The following is a 14,136-nucleotide window of genomic DNA, read 5'->3' as shown; positions in this document are numbered from 1 at the left end:
CCCATGGCTGGAGGAGCCTGGTGGGCTATAGTCCACGGGTTTGCAAACAGTCAGACACGACTGAGGACTTCACTTTCACCCTGATGCTGAAGCTGAAGCTCCAATACTTTGGCCACCTGATGGGAAGAGCTGACTCATTGGAAAAGATGCTGGTGCTGGATAAGATTAAGGGCAGAAGGAGAAGAGGGAGACAGAGGATGAGCTATCTGGATGGCGTCACTGACTCAATGGACATGTGTTTGAGCAAACTTGGGAGACAGTGAAGGACAGGGAAGCCTGGCATGCTGCAGTCCATGGAATTGTAAAGAGTCACACAGGTCTTAGCTACTGAATAACCCCTGAGTTGCAAAGCAGATTCTAAGCCATTGGATCACCAGCAAATTTCCTATTCTTATTTTTAAAAAGAGCTTTACTGAAGTAGAGGCTTCCCTGGTGGCTCAGATGGTAAAGAATCCGCCTGTAATGTGGGAGACCTGGGTTCCATCCCTGGGTTGGGAAGATCCCCTGGAGAAGGAAACGGCTACCCACTCCGTCATTCTGGCCTGGAGAATTCCATGGATAGAGGAGTCTGGAAGACCAGGGGGTTGCAAAGAGTCAGACACAACTGAGCAACTTTCAAAAAAATTACTCAAGTATGGTTTGCATGCTGATCAAAAATCCACCTGTTCGATGTGTACAGAGCATTGTAGGAAGAAATTAAGAAGATCTAAATCAATAGAAAGACATTCCACGTTCATGGATGAGGAGACTTAACGTTGATAAGATGAAAATACTCACTAAGTTGATCTTGCTGTTTTTATTTTTGCTGCTTTCCCTCGTCTCCTGCAGGTGTTCCCATGTGTGTATGTTGCTAAACCCGATAGTATCCCACGGATTGCCAAGGCACCACTGAATTTTCTTCATTCTTTTTCTTTTCTTCAGGTTGGATAATCTCTATTGACCAATCATTAAGTTCACTGATTTTTTTTTATTTTGCTAGCTCAAATCTGCTGTTGGGGCCCTCAAGTGGGTTTTTTTTTAATTTTTGTTATTATACTTTCCAACTTCGGAATTTCCATTTGGTTCTTTTGAAAAAAACTTCTCACTTGCTATTAGTTTTCTCTATTTGATGTATCAATATCATTAAACTTTCTTTTAAATCTATGCCATGGATTTTTTTTTTTTTTAGCTCTCAAATTTTTCTTTTCTTTTTTTTTTACTGAGGGTACAGTAAATAGAGAGCTTCCCTGGTGGCTCAGTGCTAAAGAATCTGCCTGCCATAGCGGGAGACGTATATTCGGTCCCTGGGTCTGAAAGCTCCCCTGGAGAAGGAGGTGGCAACCCACTCCAGTATTCTTGCCTGGGAAATCCCATGAACAGAAGAGCTTGTGGGCTATAGTCCATGGGGTCAAAAAAGAGTTGGACACGACTCAGCAACAACAACAACATAATTAATAGACTTTTAGAAAGAACAAAATAATGCCATTTTCAGCAACATGGATGGGCCTAGAGATTGTAGTACTGAGTGAAGTAAGTTATTTGAACATATTCATAATATAAACTTTGGAATCTTTGTCTGGTAAAAGTCTATCATGTGAATCTCTGAAAGACAGTAACTTCTGATTGTCTTTTTGTGTGTAAAGTTCCCTTTTCTATATCTTTGCATAGCTCATACTTTTTGTTGAAATCAAACATTTTATTTTATTAAACATTTTTTTTAATATTGGCTAGAGCTGTTTAACAATGTTGTGTTAATTTCAGCGGTTCCATTATCCATGTGTCTATTCTTTTTCAAATTCTGTTTCCATTTAGGTTATTACAGAAAATTGAGCAGAGTTCCCTGTGCTATAGAGTAGGTCTTTGTTGGTTATCTATTTTAAATATAGCAACGTGTATGTGGACATTTTATTTTTATTTTGCCTTTTTAAAATTGAGGTAGGTTGATATACAGTGTTGTATGTCTCTGGCATACAAAACAGTACTTCACCTTTTAAAGGCTTATTTCATTCATAGTTATTATCAACTATTGGCTATATTCCCCGATGTTGTACAATATGCCCTTGTAGCTTATTTATTTTATTCATCGCAGTTTTTACTTCTTAACCCTCTACTTTGCTCTTCGCCCTTCTCACTGCTGTGGCTTCTCTTGTTGCAGAACATGGACTCCAGGGTGCATGGGCTTCCAAAGTTGTGGCGCGTGGGCTCAGCGGTTGCAGCTCCCGGGCGCAGGCTTGATAGTTGTGGCCCATGGGCTTAGTTGCTCTGTGGCGTGTGGGAACTTCCCAGCCAAGGGATGGCCCAGTGTCCTCTGCGTTGGCAGGCAGATTCTTTACCACTGAGCCACCAGGGAAGCCTCTGGTTTCCTTTTATTTTGATTGAAGTGTTTTTAATTAAAACACGTTTTTTTCTGTTGTAAGTTTAAAATTATTTATTTTATGTCCTGGTTTCAAGTGAGGTTCTGCATCTCTGGCCTTAAATCAGAGGACAAATATTCTATCAACACAACCTTCTTGCACAGTGATTAGAAGTCTGTGTACCTCTTCCCCGGATGGGGACCGAAAGTCCATCACTAGTTCTCTTGATTCCTTAGATAGGCACTGGGTGCTTTTCATGAGGATAAAATTTTGTGGCTAGGCTCTTTCAGACCCTTCATTGTTTCTGCCACTTGTGAATTTAATCGTTTTTCAACCAGACCCAGTTAGTGATGGAAATAACATTTGTTTAAAATTCCTGTATGTTTTAAAAAGAAAAGTGTCCCTTTTGATCAATACCAAGGTATGTCAGGTTCTGCACTTAGGAGTGAGGCCACCCACGGTGAACACAGTCCATCCTGACCCTCCTCCAAATTCCTTCCCCCTTGGAAGATGGGCAGTTTAATTGTGAGGGGAGAAAAGACGAACTGGGAAGGCATGATGGGGACTCCTTATACAGGGGCATCAGAGAGGAGCTCCAGGAAGGCATAACATTTCAGCTAAGCCTGGAAAATCTTTATGACAAGGCCCATGGGATCCTTCTCCCACCCCACCTCAAATCTTACCATGGGCTCTTCACCTGTCAATCAAGCTCCCAAAAGGGACAATTGTGATGCATACAGATGTTCCATTGGGACCCCGAAGAAGGGGAAGGAAGACAAGAAGATCCTGCCTGGTTAACTGGCGCACACGGAGACCCTCCCATTTGATACACAGGTTTCTTTGTGGGACAAGGACCACACTTGCAGAGAAAGTGTTTATTGATCGGACCCATGCACAGGGGGAACATGGTGGCGATTCAGGGAATGCATTTCACTTCTGTCATCAGAGCATCACCTTCATGCTTGAGAGTTCTTAACTTTCTTCACCGATGTTTCAAGGTCTGGATTGCACCCATGGCCACGGGTGGATGCGCTGGACAGTAACAACATGGTCCTGGGGTCAGTGGTAACGAGTCTAGTTTTGTTTCTGAGCCAGTCCCACAGAGGGCAAAGGTCTGTTTCTCCTTTGCTCTCTGCTCATCCCATCTCAGCTCCTACTGTCTCATGCCTGCTCCAAAGACTCTGTTATCCTCTCTCTGCCCCTCTCTCCCCGTCTCTTCCTCCTCGTCTTGGCACCGATCCTCCCCAGATCCTCCCCCTTCCATTTGTCATCCTGCAAACTCCCTTTCTCCTTTCCTCGGGGACTCCCCTCTCTCCAGTGTTTGCATATATGCCTTTGTCTCGCCCTCTGTTTCCCTCTTTTGTCCCCTTTCTCCTCTTCATCCTCTCTGCGTGTTTCTCCTCCTGAAACTCTGCTCCTCACTCTTCCTTCTGCATCTTTCTCCCTCATCCCCTCCCTCCACCTTCCTCCTCTCTCCTCACTGGGCATCTGACTCCACCTCTTTATCCAGCTCTGTCTCTTCCCTGTTCACCCCTGTCTCTTCCCATCCTCCCTGGGCATTCTTACCATATTATTATTATTATTGCTAGCAATACTTCCAAGCTCTATCTTCGTTGAAGTTTGGAGAGAGTGAGCACCAATATCTTCTAGTAACACTCCCAGTTTTTGTGCAAGTCTGATAAGACTTGTTTCCATAGATAAAGGGAAAGACACATTTAGCGTAGTCTGAAAAACAGAAGGAATGGGTGAAAACATTAATTGTGGGAGGGTCATTTTTAGTCTCATCAAGAGAAAGGGAGGCTTCCCTAGGGGTCAATGGTTAAGGATGCCTTGCAGTGCAAGGGACATCAGCTCGATCCTTGGCCTGAAAGATCCCACAGGCGGAGGAGCAATTAAGCGTGGGCATCTCAACTACTGAGCCAACCCGATGCAGCTAATGAAGCCAGCGCCCCTTTAGCCTGTGCTCCTGAACAAGAGAAGCATTGCGCCGGGAAGCCCACACACCAACAGAGAGTAGACCCCACTCGCTGCAACTAGAGAAAGCCCTTGCGCACTAATGAAGACCCAGAGCAGCCAAAGAGAGAGAAAGAGAGGAAGGGATGTGAACGGAACACACGGGGCTGAGTCAGAAGATGTCCGAACCTTCCATCTAGGAGACAGTTTTGACCTTCCCCCTTCATCTGGGAAGCCATGGGCTCCTCCTGTGAGGACAGTCTGCACACTCACCTGTCTTAGTACACGATTTCCGTCTCCCTGTATAGTCTGCATTGAGAGAACACCAAAGGAATATGGAATCATGGGATGTGCAGTCAACAAATTTTATGCCCCTGTAGATGAACGGGAAAACACATTTCATATCTGAAAGAAGAAAAACATCGTTCGGTTCTTTGTCTCTTAGGGTTTCATGATCTCCGTGGTAATTCTGGTAACGTCTCTGTTTCAGCTTCCCGGGTGCAGAGCTCCCTGCTAAGCATTGGGGATGTCAAGGTCAGCACGATGTGGCCCCTCCCTCAGGGATTAGGAAGGGTTCTCTAACTTTGGGCAGTATTTGCTTTATTACATTTTTGACAATGAAAAAATTTTATTTAAAAATATATGCCCATTTATAGATACAAAGAACTGGATGTAAAGAATGACTAGCTGGCACGTTAAAACTACATAAATTATGAGGACTGGTATGCAGATGTGAGATGGGGCAGCTTCTACTTTAGCACTTTGGTGACACCAGCTCTGAAGCTTGGACCCTGGGTTCAGATTCCAGCCCTGCCGGCTATACGTTGTTCACGTCTGATGCTGTCTGGGGTCGCCCCCTTGGGGGACATGCACAGCTGCCTCCTCCCGGGACTGAGGGGGTGCAATGAGCTCCTGCCTGTAAGGTGCCTCTGGAGAATCCCTCGGTTGCCCTGCCGCACATGGTAATCTGTTGCACTGGCTTGTGGCTTGTGGTCGTTCTCTTCTGTTGTTGATTACCTTTGGTTTCTGCACCAGAAGCAGTGTCTTTCTTTTCTTCAGGAGGAATGCAGTAGTCCTCAGACAGCTGCTGATCTGGAAGAAAAGCGGGAGCAGAGGAGATGGACGGAGGAGGGGCAGGAACAAAGCAGGTCGTCCCCTTCCCCTCCTGCCCCCAATCCCTCCCAGCATCAGGCTTAGGCAGGACGAATTGAGAGCATAACTTCGATACATACACACCACCCTGTGTGCAACAGACAGCTAGTGGGGAGCTGCTATATAACGCAGGGAGCCCAATGGCGCACTCTGTGTTGTCAACATAGAGGGGTAGGATGAGGGGTGGGGTGGGAAGGAGATTCAAACAGGAGGAGATATATATATATCCCATATGCATATATAATATACACATATTTATATATACATATATATATATACACATATTTATGGATGATTAACGTTGTGGTATGGCAGAAACCAACACAACATGGGAAAGCAGTTATCCTCCAATTAAAAATAAAAAACAGAAACAAGAGAACAGAAAAAGAGCAACAACCAAAATAGGACAAAGCAGGCCTCCACCAGAATACCTTCTGTGGCAGGACCTGCCCTGCATCTCTAACTTTTATTTTGTTTTATATTTTGAAGCCCTTGTTTACCCTGAACAGATATACTCAATGACTAGAGGGCTAACAGAACGGGTGAGGAAGACCCTGACCTGCTCTTACTGCTTAGCTGTGGACATACATGAAATCAACCACAAGGTCAGACTCAGCTGTGTCAGTCTGTTCCTAGGATATGCCCTGAGTCCACACTGTCCCTCTTATTTCTTGCAATGTTAAGGGAAAACACAGACTGAACCCAATATTCCAAACAGTGAACTCTCCAAACATCAAAAATTCTTCATCTGAACAACGTAACCAACCCTGGTCTAGGCTGCCCATGTCTGGGACAGTGCCGTGGAGATTCAGGGGTGAGACAGCTCTCAGAAAGGCTTTTGGCTCTGCTACCAAACTCAGCTGGGTTTCAATTTCAGAGAGTTGCTGGAAAATCAAATACCATGTGAATCCCTTCACAGCATCTGGCCCTTCCGGCATACTTATGGTAGACGTATTTGCCATCACCATGGCCGCCTGATATGAGTAGCTGACTCTTTGGAAAAGGCCCTGATGCTGAGAAAGATTGAAGGCAAAAGGAGAGGAGGACGGCAGAGGATAAGATGGTTGGATAGTATCACTGATACAACAGACATCAAACTGGGTAACCTCCAGGAGACACTGAGGGACAGAGAGGCCTGGCGGGTTGCAGTCCATGGGGTTGCAAAGAGTGGGAAACCACTTAGCGACTGAACATCAAAAAGATCATTATGATTATGTGACTTTTGCACGTCAATCCGCATCTGGGGCAGGGTCTTTCTCACCAATTCGAGCCTGTCTCCCCTCTCTCACCTCCAATGACAGGGTCCAGTTGTAGAAGCATAGACGCGCCAACCCAAATCACAAAGATTCCCAAACACAGTGCCACGGTAGCTTGCTCTCCTGTGGCTGACCCACGTTGATCTGCCCAACATCTCTTCAACCTGATAAGAATCAACTTCACCTGCACGGGGCTTGATCATTGCCCAGCCTGAGAGCATGCTGTTCAAGTTTATTTCTCAGGTGGAAAGTACAGGACATTGGCTGGCATTCTAAAGTCTCCAAGCCTCAGCGGTTTGAAATACATTTAAAAGGAGACTAAGGTCCAGTCCTTACGATTTCAAGGAGGCAGAGCAGCAGAGAGTGCCAGCAGGAAGCGAGATCTTAATTCCCCGCCCAGGGATTGAAGCAGCCTGGATAAGAACCTGGAACCCTAGCCATCAGACAGCAAAGTCTAGACTCTAGCAGCAACTTTTCCCTGGATTTTTGCTCCCAGTGAAAAATCCATCTAACAGAGGCAAAAACTACAAATGTGGGTGCAAAATTTATTGTTAGACATAGCACACGTGGAAAGCACACAGTGAGAAACAGTTTGTTTAATTAAGACAGAAGCAAGGCAGAGATGCACACCAGAGAGAAAGGGTGCGGGTGTCCCCTTTAGCGAGGCGGACCGCGGTAAAGAGGTGGTGAAGTCATTTATGTAAGTCAGTTCTTCAGGGGCTTTGTTTACCTTTTGCCAGTTATCTGGTTTCTTTTCCTACACGTGACCTACCTTGGGATCCTCCTCTGGGAGTGCATGCACCCCTCAACCAAGACAGATCGCAAGTGAAGGCTTCTAGGAGGAGCAAGACTCATTATGGCCTGCTGTTATCCCCTGACTTTTGACCCACAAGGAGCTCTTTTGCACACCTGGAGTATCTCCCTTGTCCCAGAACTTGAGAGAGGAGAAACCCCTTAATCCTTTACTCAGACAGGGTTCCCCCTCTTTGTCCTTGCCTTGATTATTACCTAGACGACTGCCATCACGATTTTCTCAAGGTGTTTACAAGAGACCAAGACTTTCCATTAACCCTGTTACTTCCGTTCTAGAGAGCAAGCAGGAGGCTGATGGTAAATGCTTAACTGGAGTCCTTCTATCTCTTGTCTCAGAAAACCTAACAGTTCTAAATATCCAGCCTGAAGCCTACTTCTTCAGACCCCATGAAATCCAAACAGGAAGCCAGTTGTTTTTTTTTTCTGATTTAATTTATCTTTTATTTTTTCTTTTAGCAAACATTAGATAATATGAACAAAATTATACTGTTAACTATAGTTACACATCCTTATTTGCTTTATATGTTATAAACATACTTAAACATATAACATTCACTGAAGTAAATTAGACATATTCCAGAACTCTGACACATAGTTTTCTAAGTCAGGACAAAAGAAAGCTTATCAGATTTTCCTACGAGACCAGCATCATACAGCAAACTAAACTAGTATATGCTGCTTTTAACTTAACATGTGCCATTTTTCAGACTTTAATTTTAGGTCACAGCTAAAATAATTTTTGGAGAAGGCAATGGCACCCCACTCCAGTACTCTTGCCTGGAAAATCCCATGGGCGGAGGAGCCTGGTGGGCTGCAATCCATGGGGTAGCTGAGAGTTGGACATGACTGAGCGACTTCACTTTCACTTTTCACTTTCATGCATTGGAGAAGGAAATGGCAACCCACTCCAGTGTTCTTGCCTGGAGAATCCCAGGGAAGGGGGAGCCTGGTGGGCTGCCATCTATGGGGTCGCACAGAGTCAGACACGACTGAAGTGGCTTAGCAGCAGCAGCAGCAAAATAATTTTTATCTCAAGTTTTATGAAAGAACAGAAGCTGAGACATACAAATCCTGTCCGTAACCAGTTATAAATATCTGAGCTGGAGCCTATCTCGTGCCTGAGTTAGGGCTCCACGCTTTCACTGCAGGGGGCATGGGTTCAACCCCTGGTCAGGGAAATAAGATCCCACAAGCAGCATGGTGTGGCCCAAAAATGACTGCTGACTTCCCAGTCATAAGCAGACCACTGATAGTCCATGGTGTGAACTGTTTTAGGATCAGGCAAAATATCTGTTAGATATGCCTAATCAATCACTTATAACAAACAGGGTGTTATATGGTTCTGTGGATGATAATTTTGAACATTTTGGGGGAAACTAAGGAATATGATGACCTTGGTTTGTTGCTCCTGACATCATCACACAAAATGATGAAATAAAAAGATGAGCTCAAGAATTCAAACTTTCAGCCCAAGTGCTGCCTAAGTGACTTGGGAGTTTCTTGACCCCTTTCTGCTAAAACTGCAGGGCTGAAATTGCTGGAAAATCAAACACAGAACCTCATCCGGCCACTGGCTGATTTGGCAGCTTGATTACAATGCAAGTTGAACCCTCAGCCTCTCAGGGTGCATACTCTTTTTTTTTGTTGTTGTTATTTGTTTTTTTTTTTTTGGTCACCCTTTCTGGCATGGGGGTTCACTAGTTCCATGACCAGGGATGGGACCCAGGCCTGCAGCGGGACCCTGGAGTCTTAACCATTGGACCAGCAGGGAAATCCCTCTATATAGTTTTTATTGTTGTTAGTGTATAGGATTTATAATGTATACCTTATTTTTTTTTATTAAATAACTTTTATTGCAGTATAGTTGCTTTGGTCTTCCCTGGTGTCTGCTCAGTGGTAAAGAATTGTCCTGCCAACGCAGAGGACACAAGTTTGGTCCCTGGGCTGGGGAGGTCTCCTGGAGAAGGAAACAGAACTCAGGCTAGTATTCTCGCCTTGGAGATCCCAAGGTCTGAGGAGCCTGGCAAGCTACAGTCCATGGGGTTCACAAAAGAGCTGGACATGACATAGTGGCTAAACAGTAACAATGTAGTTGGTTTGCCATGTTGTGTTAGCTTCTACTGCATAGCAAGATGATATATAAGCATGTATGCATATGCATATATGAATATATATGCTTATATGAATATATATGCATATATGCATACATGTATATATATATCCCCTCCTTTTTGAATTTCCCTTCCATTAGTCCCTGTCTCCTGTTTTCCTCTTTTTTTTTTTTAATTTATAATTTTTACTTATTTACTTGTTTTTGGTCTGTGACGGGTCTTCATTGCTCCAGCAAACAACAACAAAGGACTTTCCGCCAGTTGTGAAAAGCAGGGTCTACCCCCTAGTTCCAGTGCTCAGGCTTCTCATTGTGGAGACTTCTCTTGTTGCCACGCACAGACTCTAGAGCACAGATTCAATAGTGGTGGCACACAAGCTTAGTTGCTCCGAGGCATGCGGGATCTTCCCAGATCAGGGACCGATCTTGCGTCTCCTGCATTGGCTGGCAGGTTCTTTATCACTGAGCCACTTGGGAAACCCTTCCTAGCATCTTTGAGTGTTTAAAAAAATTTTTTTTTTTGAAATTCGCTGGCGATGGAATGGTTAAGACTCTGCCCTTTCATTGCCTAGGTTCAATCCCTAGTCTGGGAACTATGATCCCACAAGCACCAAGGCAAAAAACCAAACAAACAACCAGACCAGAAACCATCCCAAACAAAAACAACAACAAAAAACCTCTTTTTTTTTTGTGTGTGAAAACCTCGACTCATCAAGAAATTTATGCCAGATCTGAGTGATAGAAACAAATGTAGAGAGAAATAGAAACAATGAGAGTAAGGGAGAAATAAAAAGGAAAAATAAGGCAGGTTTTTTTTTTTTTTTTAGTGTGGAATGTGGGAGTAAAAACAGTGAAAGTGAAAGTGAAGTCGCTCAGTCGTGTCCGACGAAGTCGCTCAGTCGTGTCCGACTCTTTGAGACCCCGTGGACTGTAGCCTGCCAGGCTCCTCTGTCCATGGGATTCTCCAGGCAAGAATACTGGAGTGGGTTGCCATTTCCTTCTCCAGGGCATCTTCCCAACCCAGGGGTTGAACCCGGGTCTCCCGCACTGCAGGCAGACGCTTTACCCTCTGAACCACCAGGGAAAAACAGTGAGAGTCACAGCAAATTCCCAGTATTAGGAGGAGGATGGAGGCATGCAGGCTGCCAGAGAAGTGGGCCTTCTGCCCCTCGCAGTTCAGTAGCACTGGTAGAGTCATGAGGGAAAAAGCCATGCTGTTCTGACCATGTTCTGTTCAGTCCACCTTAAATATTAGGGATGAACCACACACGCGACACCCGACTGCGCAGATGAGGCTGACGGCAGTGTATGAGCCTCAGATACTCACAGCCTGGGGAGGAGGACATCCCACATCACGTGGGGCCACCCGGGGTTTGCACTTGGGTGCAGAGCGAATAAGCAGGAGCTGCGGGAGGCAGGCTTTGTGGCAAGAAGAGGAGGAGGTGCCCCCTGGTTCTCTTGGTTTGAAGGAAAAATCCAGTCATGAAAATTCATGAGCTTAATGCAGGGGGGATAATATGCATATATCCTGGGGGATGTCTAGGACTTTCTGATAAGTATCAAGAACATTCAATCTGTAAACGAGAAGAACTCATTGTCCATCTCTCCTGCTGACTGGATAATAGTCCAGGCCATGGGACCCAGTGTAAACACCCATGGAACTTCCTTTTATTCTTTCTTTTTTTTAAGTCTCTATTTTTTCTTTCTTTCTTTTTACTTATTTATTTGGCTGTTTCGGGTCTTTAGTTGTGGCATTCAAGTTTAGTTGCCTGTCGACATCTGGGATCTTAGTTCCCTGACTAGGGATTGAACCGGTACACCCTGTGTTGCAAAGCAGATTCTTAGCCACTGGACCATCAGGGAATTCCCTATTCTAGTTTTTAAAAAGAGCTTTGCTGAGTATAGTTTGCATGCCTATCAAAAACCCACCTGTTTGACGTGTACAGCGCATTGCAGGAAGAAATTAAGAAGACGTAAATCCATAGAAAGACGTTTTATCTTCATGGTTGAGGAGACTTAACGTTGTTATGATGGCAATACTGGACAAATTGATCTTACTATCATTTCTGCCCCTTTCTTCTCCGGCTGATATTCCTATGTGTGCATGTTGCTAAATGGGATAGTGGCCCACGGATTGCCAAGGCCTTGTTGAATTTTCTTCATTCTTTTATTTTTCTAAAATTGTGCTTAGTCTCTCAGTCCTGTCTGACTCTCTGCGACCCCATGGACTGTAGCCCACCAGGCTCCTTTTTCCATGCGGACTCTCCAGGCAAGAACACTGGAGTGGGTTGCCATTTCCTCCTCCAGTTTTTCAGACTGGATTATCTTTATTGATCTATCACCTAGTTCACTGATCCTTTTGTTAGCTCAAGTCTGCTGTTAGGGCCCTCTAGTGAGTTTTTTGTTGTTTTTGTTATTGTGCTTTCCAACTAAGGAATTTACATTTGGTCCTTTTGAAAAAACATTCTAATTATTGGTATTCTCTATTGGATGTATCAATATCATTACATTTTCTTTCTTTTTTTTGTCTTTTTTTTTTTAATTTTAGTTTTTTATTTTTTAAATTTTAAAATCTTTAATTCTTACATGCATTCCCAAACATGAACCCCCCTCCCACCTCCCTCCCCATAACATCTTTCTGGGTCATCCCCATGCACCAGCCCCAAGCATGCTGCATCCTGCGTCAGACATAGACTGGCGATTCAATTCACATGATAGTATATATGTTAGAATGTCATTCTCCCAAATCATCCCACTCTCTCCCTCTCCCTCTGAGTCCAAAAGTCCGTTATACACATCTGTGTCTCTTTCCCTGTCTTGCATACAGGGTCGTCATTGCCATCTTCCTAAATTCCATATATATGTGTTAGTATACTGTATTGGTGTTTTTCTTTCTGGCTTACTTCACTCTGTATAATCGGCTCCAGTTTCATCCATCTCATCAGAACTGATTCAAATGAATTCTTTTTAACAGCTGAGTAATACTCCATTGTGTATATGTACCACAGCTTTCTTATCCATTCATCTGCTGATGGACATCTAGGTTGTTTCCATGTCCTGGCTATTATAAACAGTGCTGCGATGAACATTGGGGTACATGTGTCTCTTTCAATTCTGGTTTCCTCGGTGTGTATGCCCAGAAGTGGGATTGCTGGGTCATAAGGTATGGAGAACAGTGTGGAGATTCCTTAAAAAATTGCAAATAGAACTACCTTACATTTTCTTTTAAATCTGTTTGTTGTTTTGCTCAGTTGCTCAGTCATATCCAACTCTTTGTGACCCCATGGATTGCAGCATGCCAGGCTTCCCTGTTTTTCACTATGTCCTGGAGTTTTCTCAAACTCATCTCCATTGAATTGGTGAGGCCATCCAACCCATCTCATCCTCTGTTGCCCTCTTCTCCTCCTACCCTCAATCTTTCCCAGCATCAGGGTATTTTTCAATGAGTCAGCTCTTCACATCAGGTGGCCAAAGTGTTGGAGCTTCAACTTCAGCATCAGTCCTTCAAATGAATATTCAGGGTTGATTTCCTTTAGTTGATTGACTGGTTTGATCTCCTTACTACCTGAGAGACTCTCAGAAGTCTTCTCCAACACCACAGTTCAAAAGCATCAGTTCTTCAGCACTCGGCCTTCTTTATGATCCAACTCTCACATCTCTATATGACTACCGGAAAAACCATAGTTTTGACTATATGGAATTTTTATTGGCAAATCAATGCCTCTGGTGTTTAATACACTTTTATAGGTTTGTCATAGCTTTTCTTCCAAGGAGCAAGGATCTTTTAATTTCATGGTTGCAGTCATCGCCCACAGTGATTTTGGAGCCCAAGAAAATAAAGTCTGTCACTGTTTCCAGTTTTTGCCCCATCTATTTGCCATGAAGTGATGGGACCTAATGCCATGATCTTCATTTTTTGAATGTTAAGTTTAAACCAGCTTTTTCACTCTCCTCTTTTCACCTTCATCAAGAGGCTGTTTAGTTCCTCTTCATGTTCCACCATTAGGGTGGTGTCATCTGCATATCTGAGGTTATTGATAACTTCTCCTGGCAATCTTGATTCCAGCTTAAGCTTCATCTAGCCTGGCATTTTGCATGATGTAGCTTAAGCTTCATCTAGCCTGGCATTTTGCATGATGTACTCTAGCCTCAGATATGCAGATGACACCACCCTTATGACCCCAAGATGCTTGTTCCTTGAAAGAAAAGCTATGACAAACCTAGAAAGTGTATTAAAAAGCAGAGACATTACTTTGCCTACAAACTTCTGTATAGTCAAATCTATGGTTTTCTCAGTAGTCATGTATGGATGTGAGAGCTGGACCAGAAAGAAGACTGATGCTTTAGAACTGTGGTGTTGGAGAAGACTCTTGAGAGTGCTTTGGACTGCAAGGAGATCAAACCAGTCAATCCTAAAGGAAATCAACCCTGAATATTCATTGGAAGGACTGATGCTGAAGCTGGAACTTTAATACTTGGGCCACCTGATGATGAAATGACTGATTAATTGGAAAAGACA

Source organism: Ovis canadensis, chromosome 14, assembly GCF_042477335.2.
Source record: "Ovis canadensis isolate MfBH-ARS-UI-01 breed Bighorn chromosome 14, ARS-UI_OviCan_v2, whole genome shotgun sequence".
Taxonomy (NCBI): domain Eukaryota; kingdom Metazoa; phylum Chordata; class Mammalia; order Artiodactyla; family Bovidae; genus Ovis; species Ovis canadensis.
The sequence above is the reverse complement of the archived record's forward strand: the minus strand, read 5'-3'. Positions refer to the sequence as shown.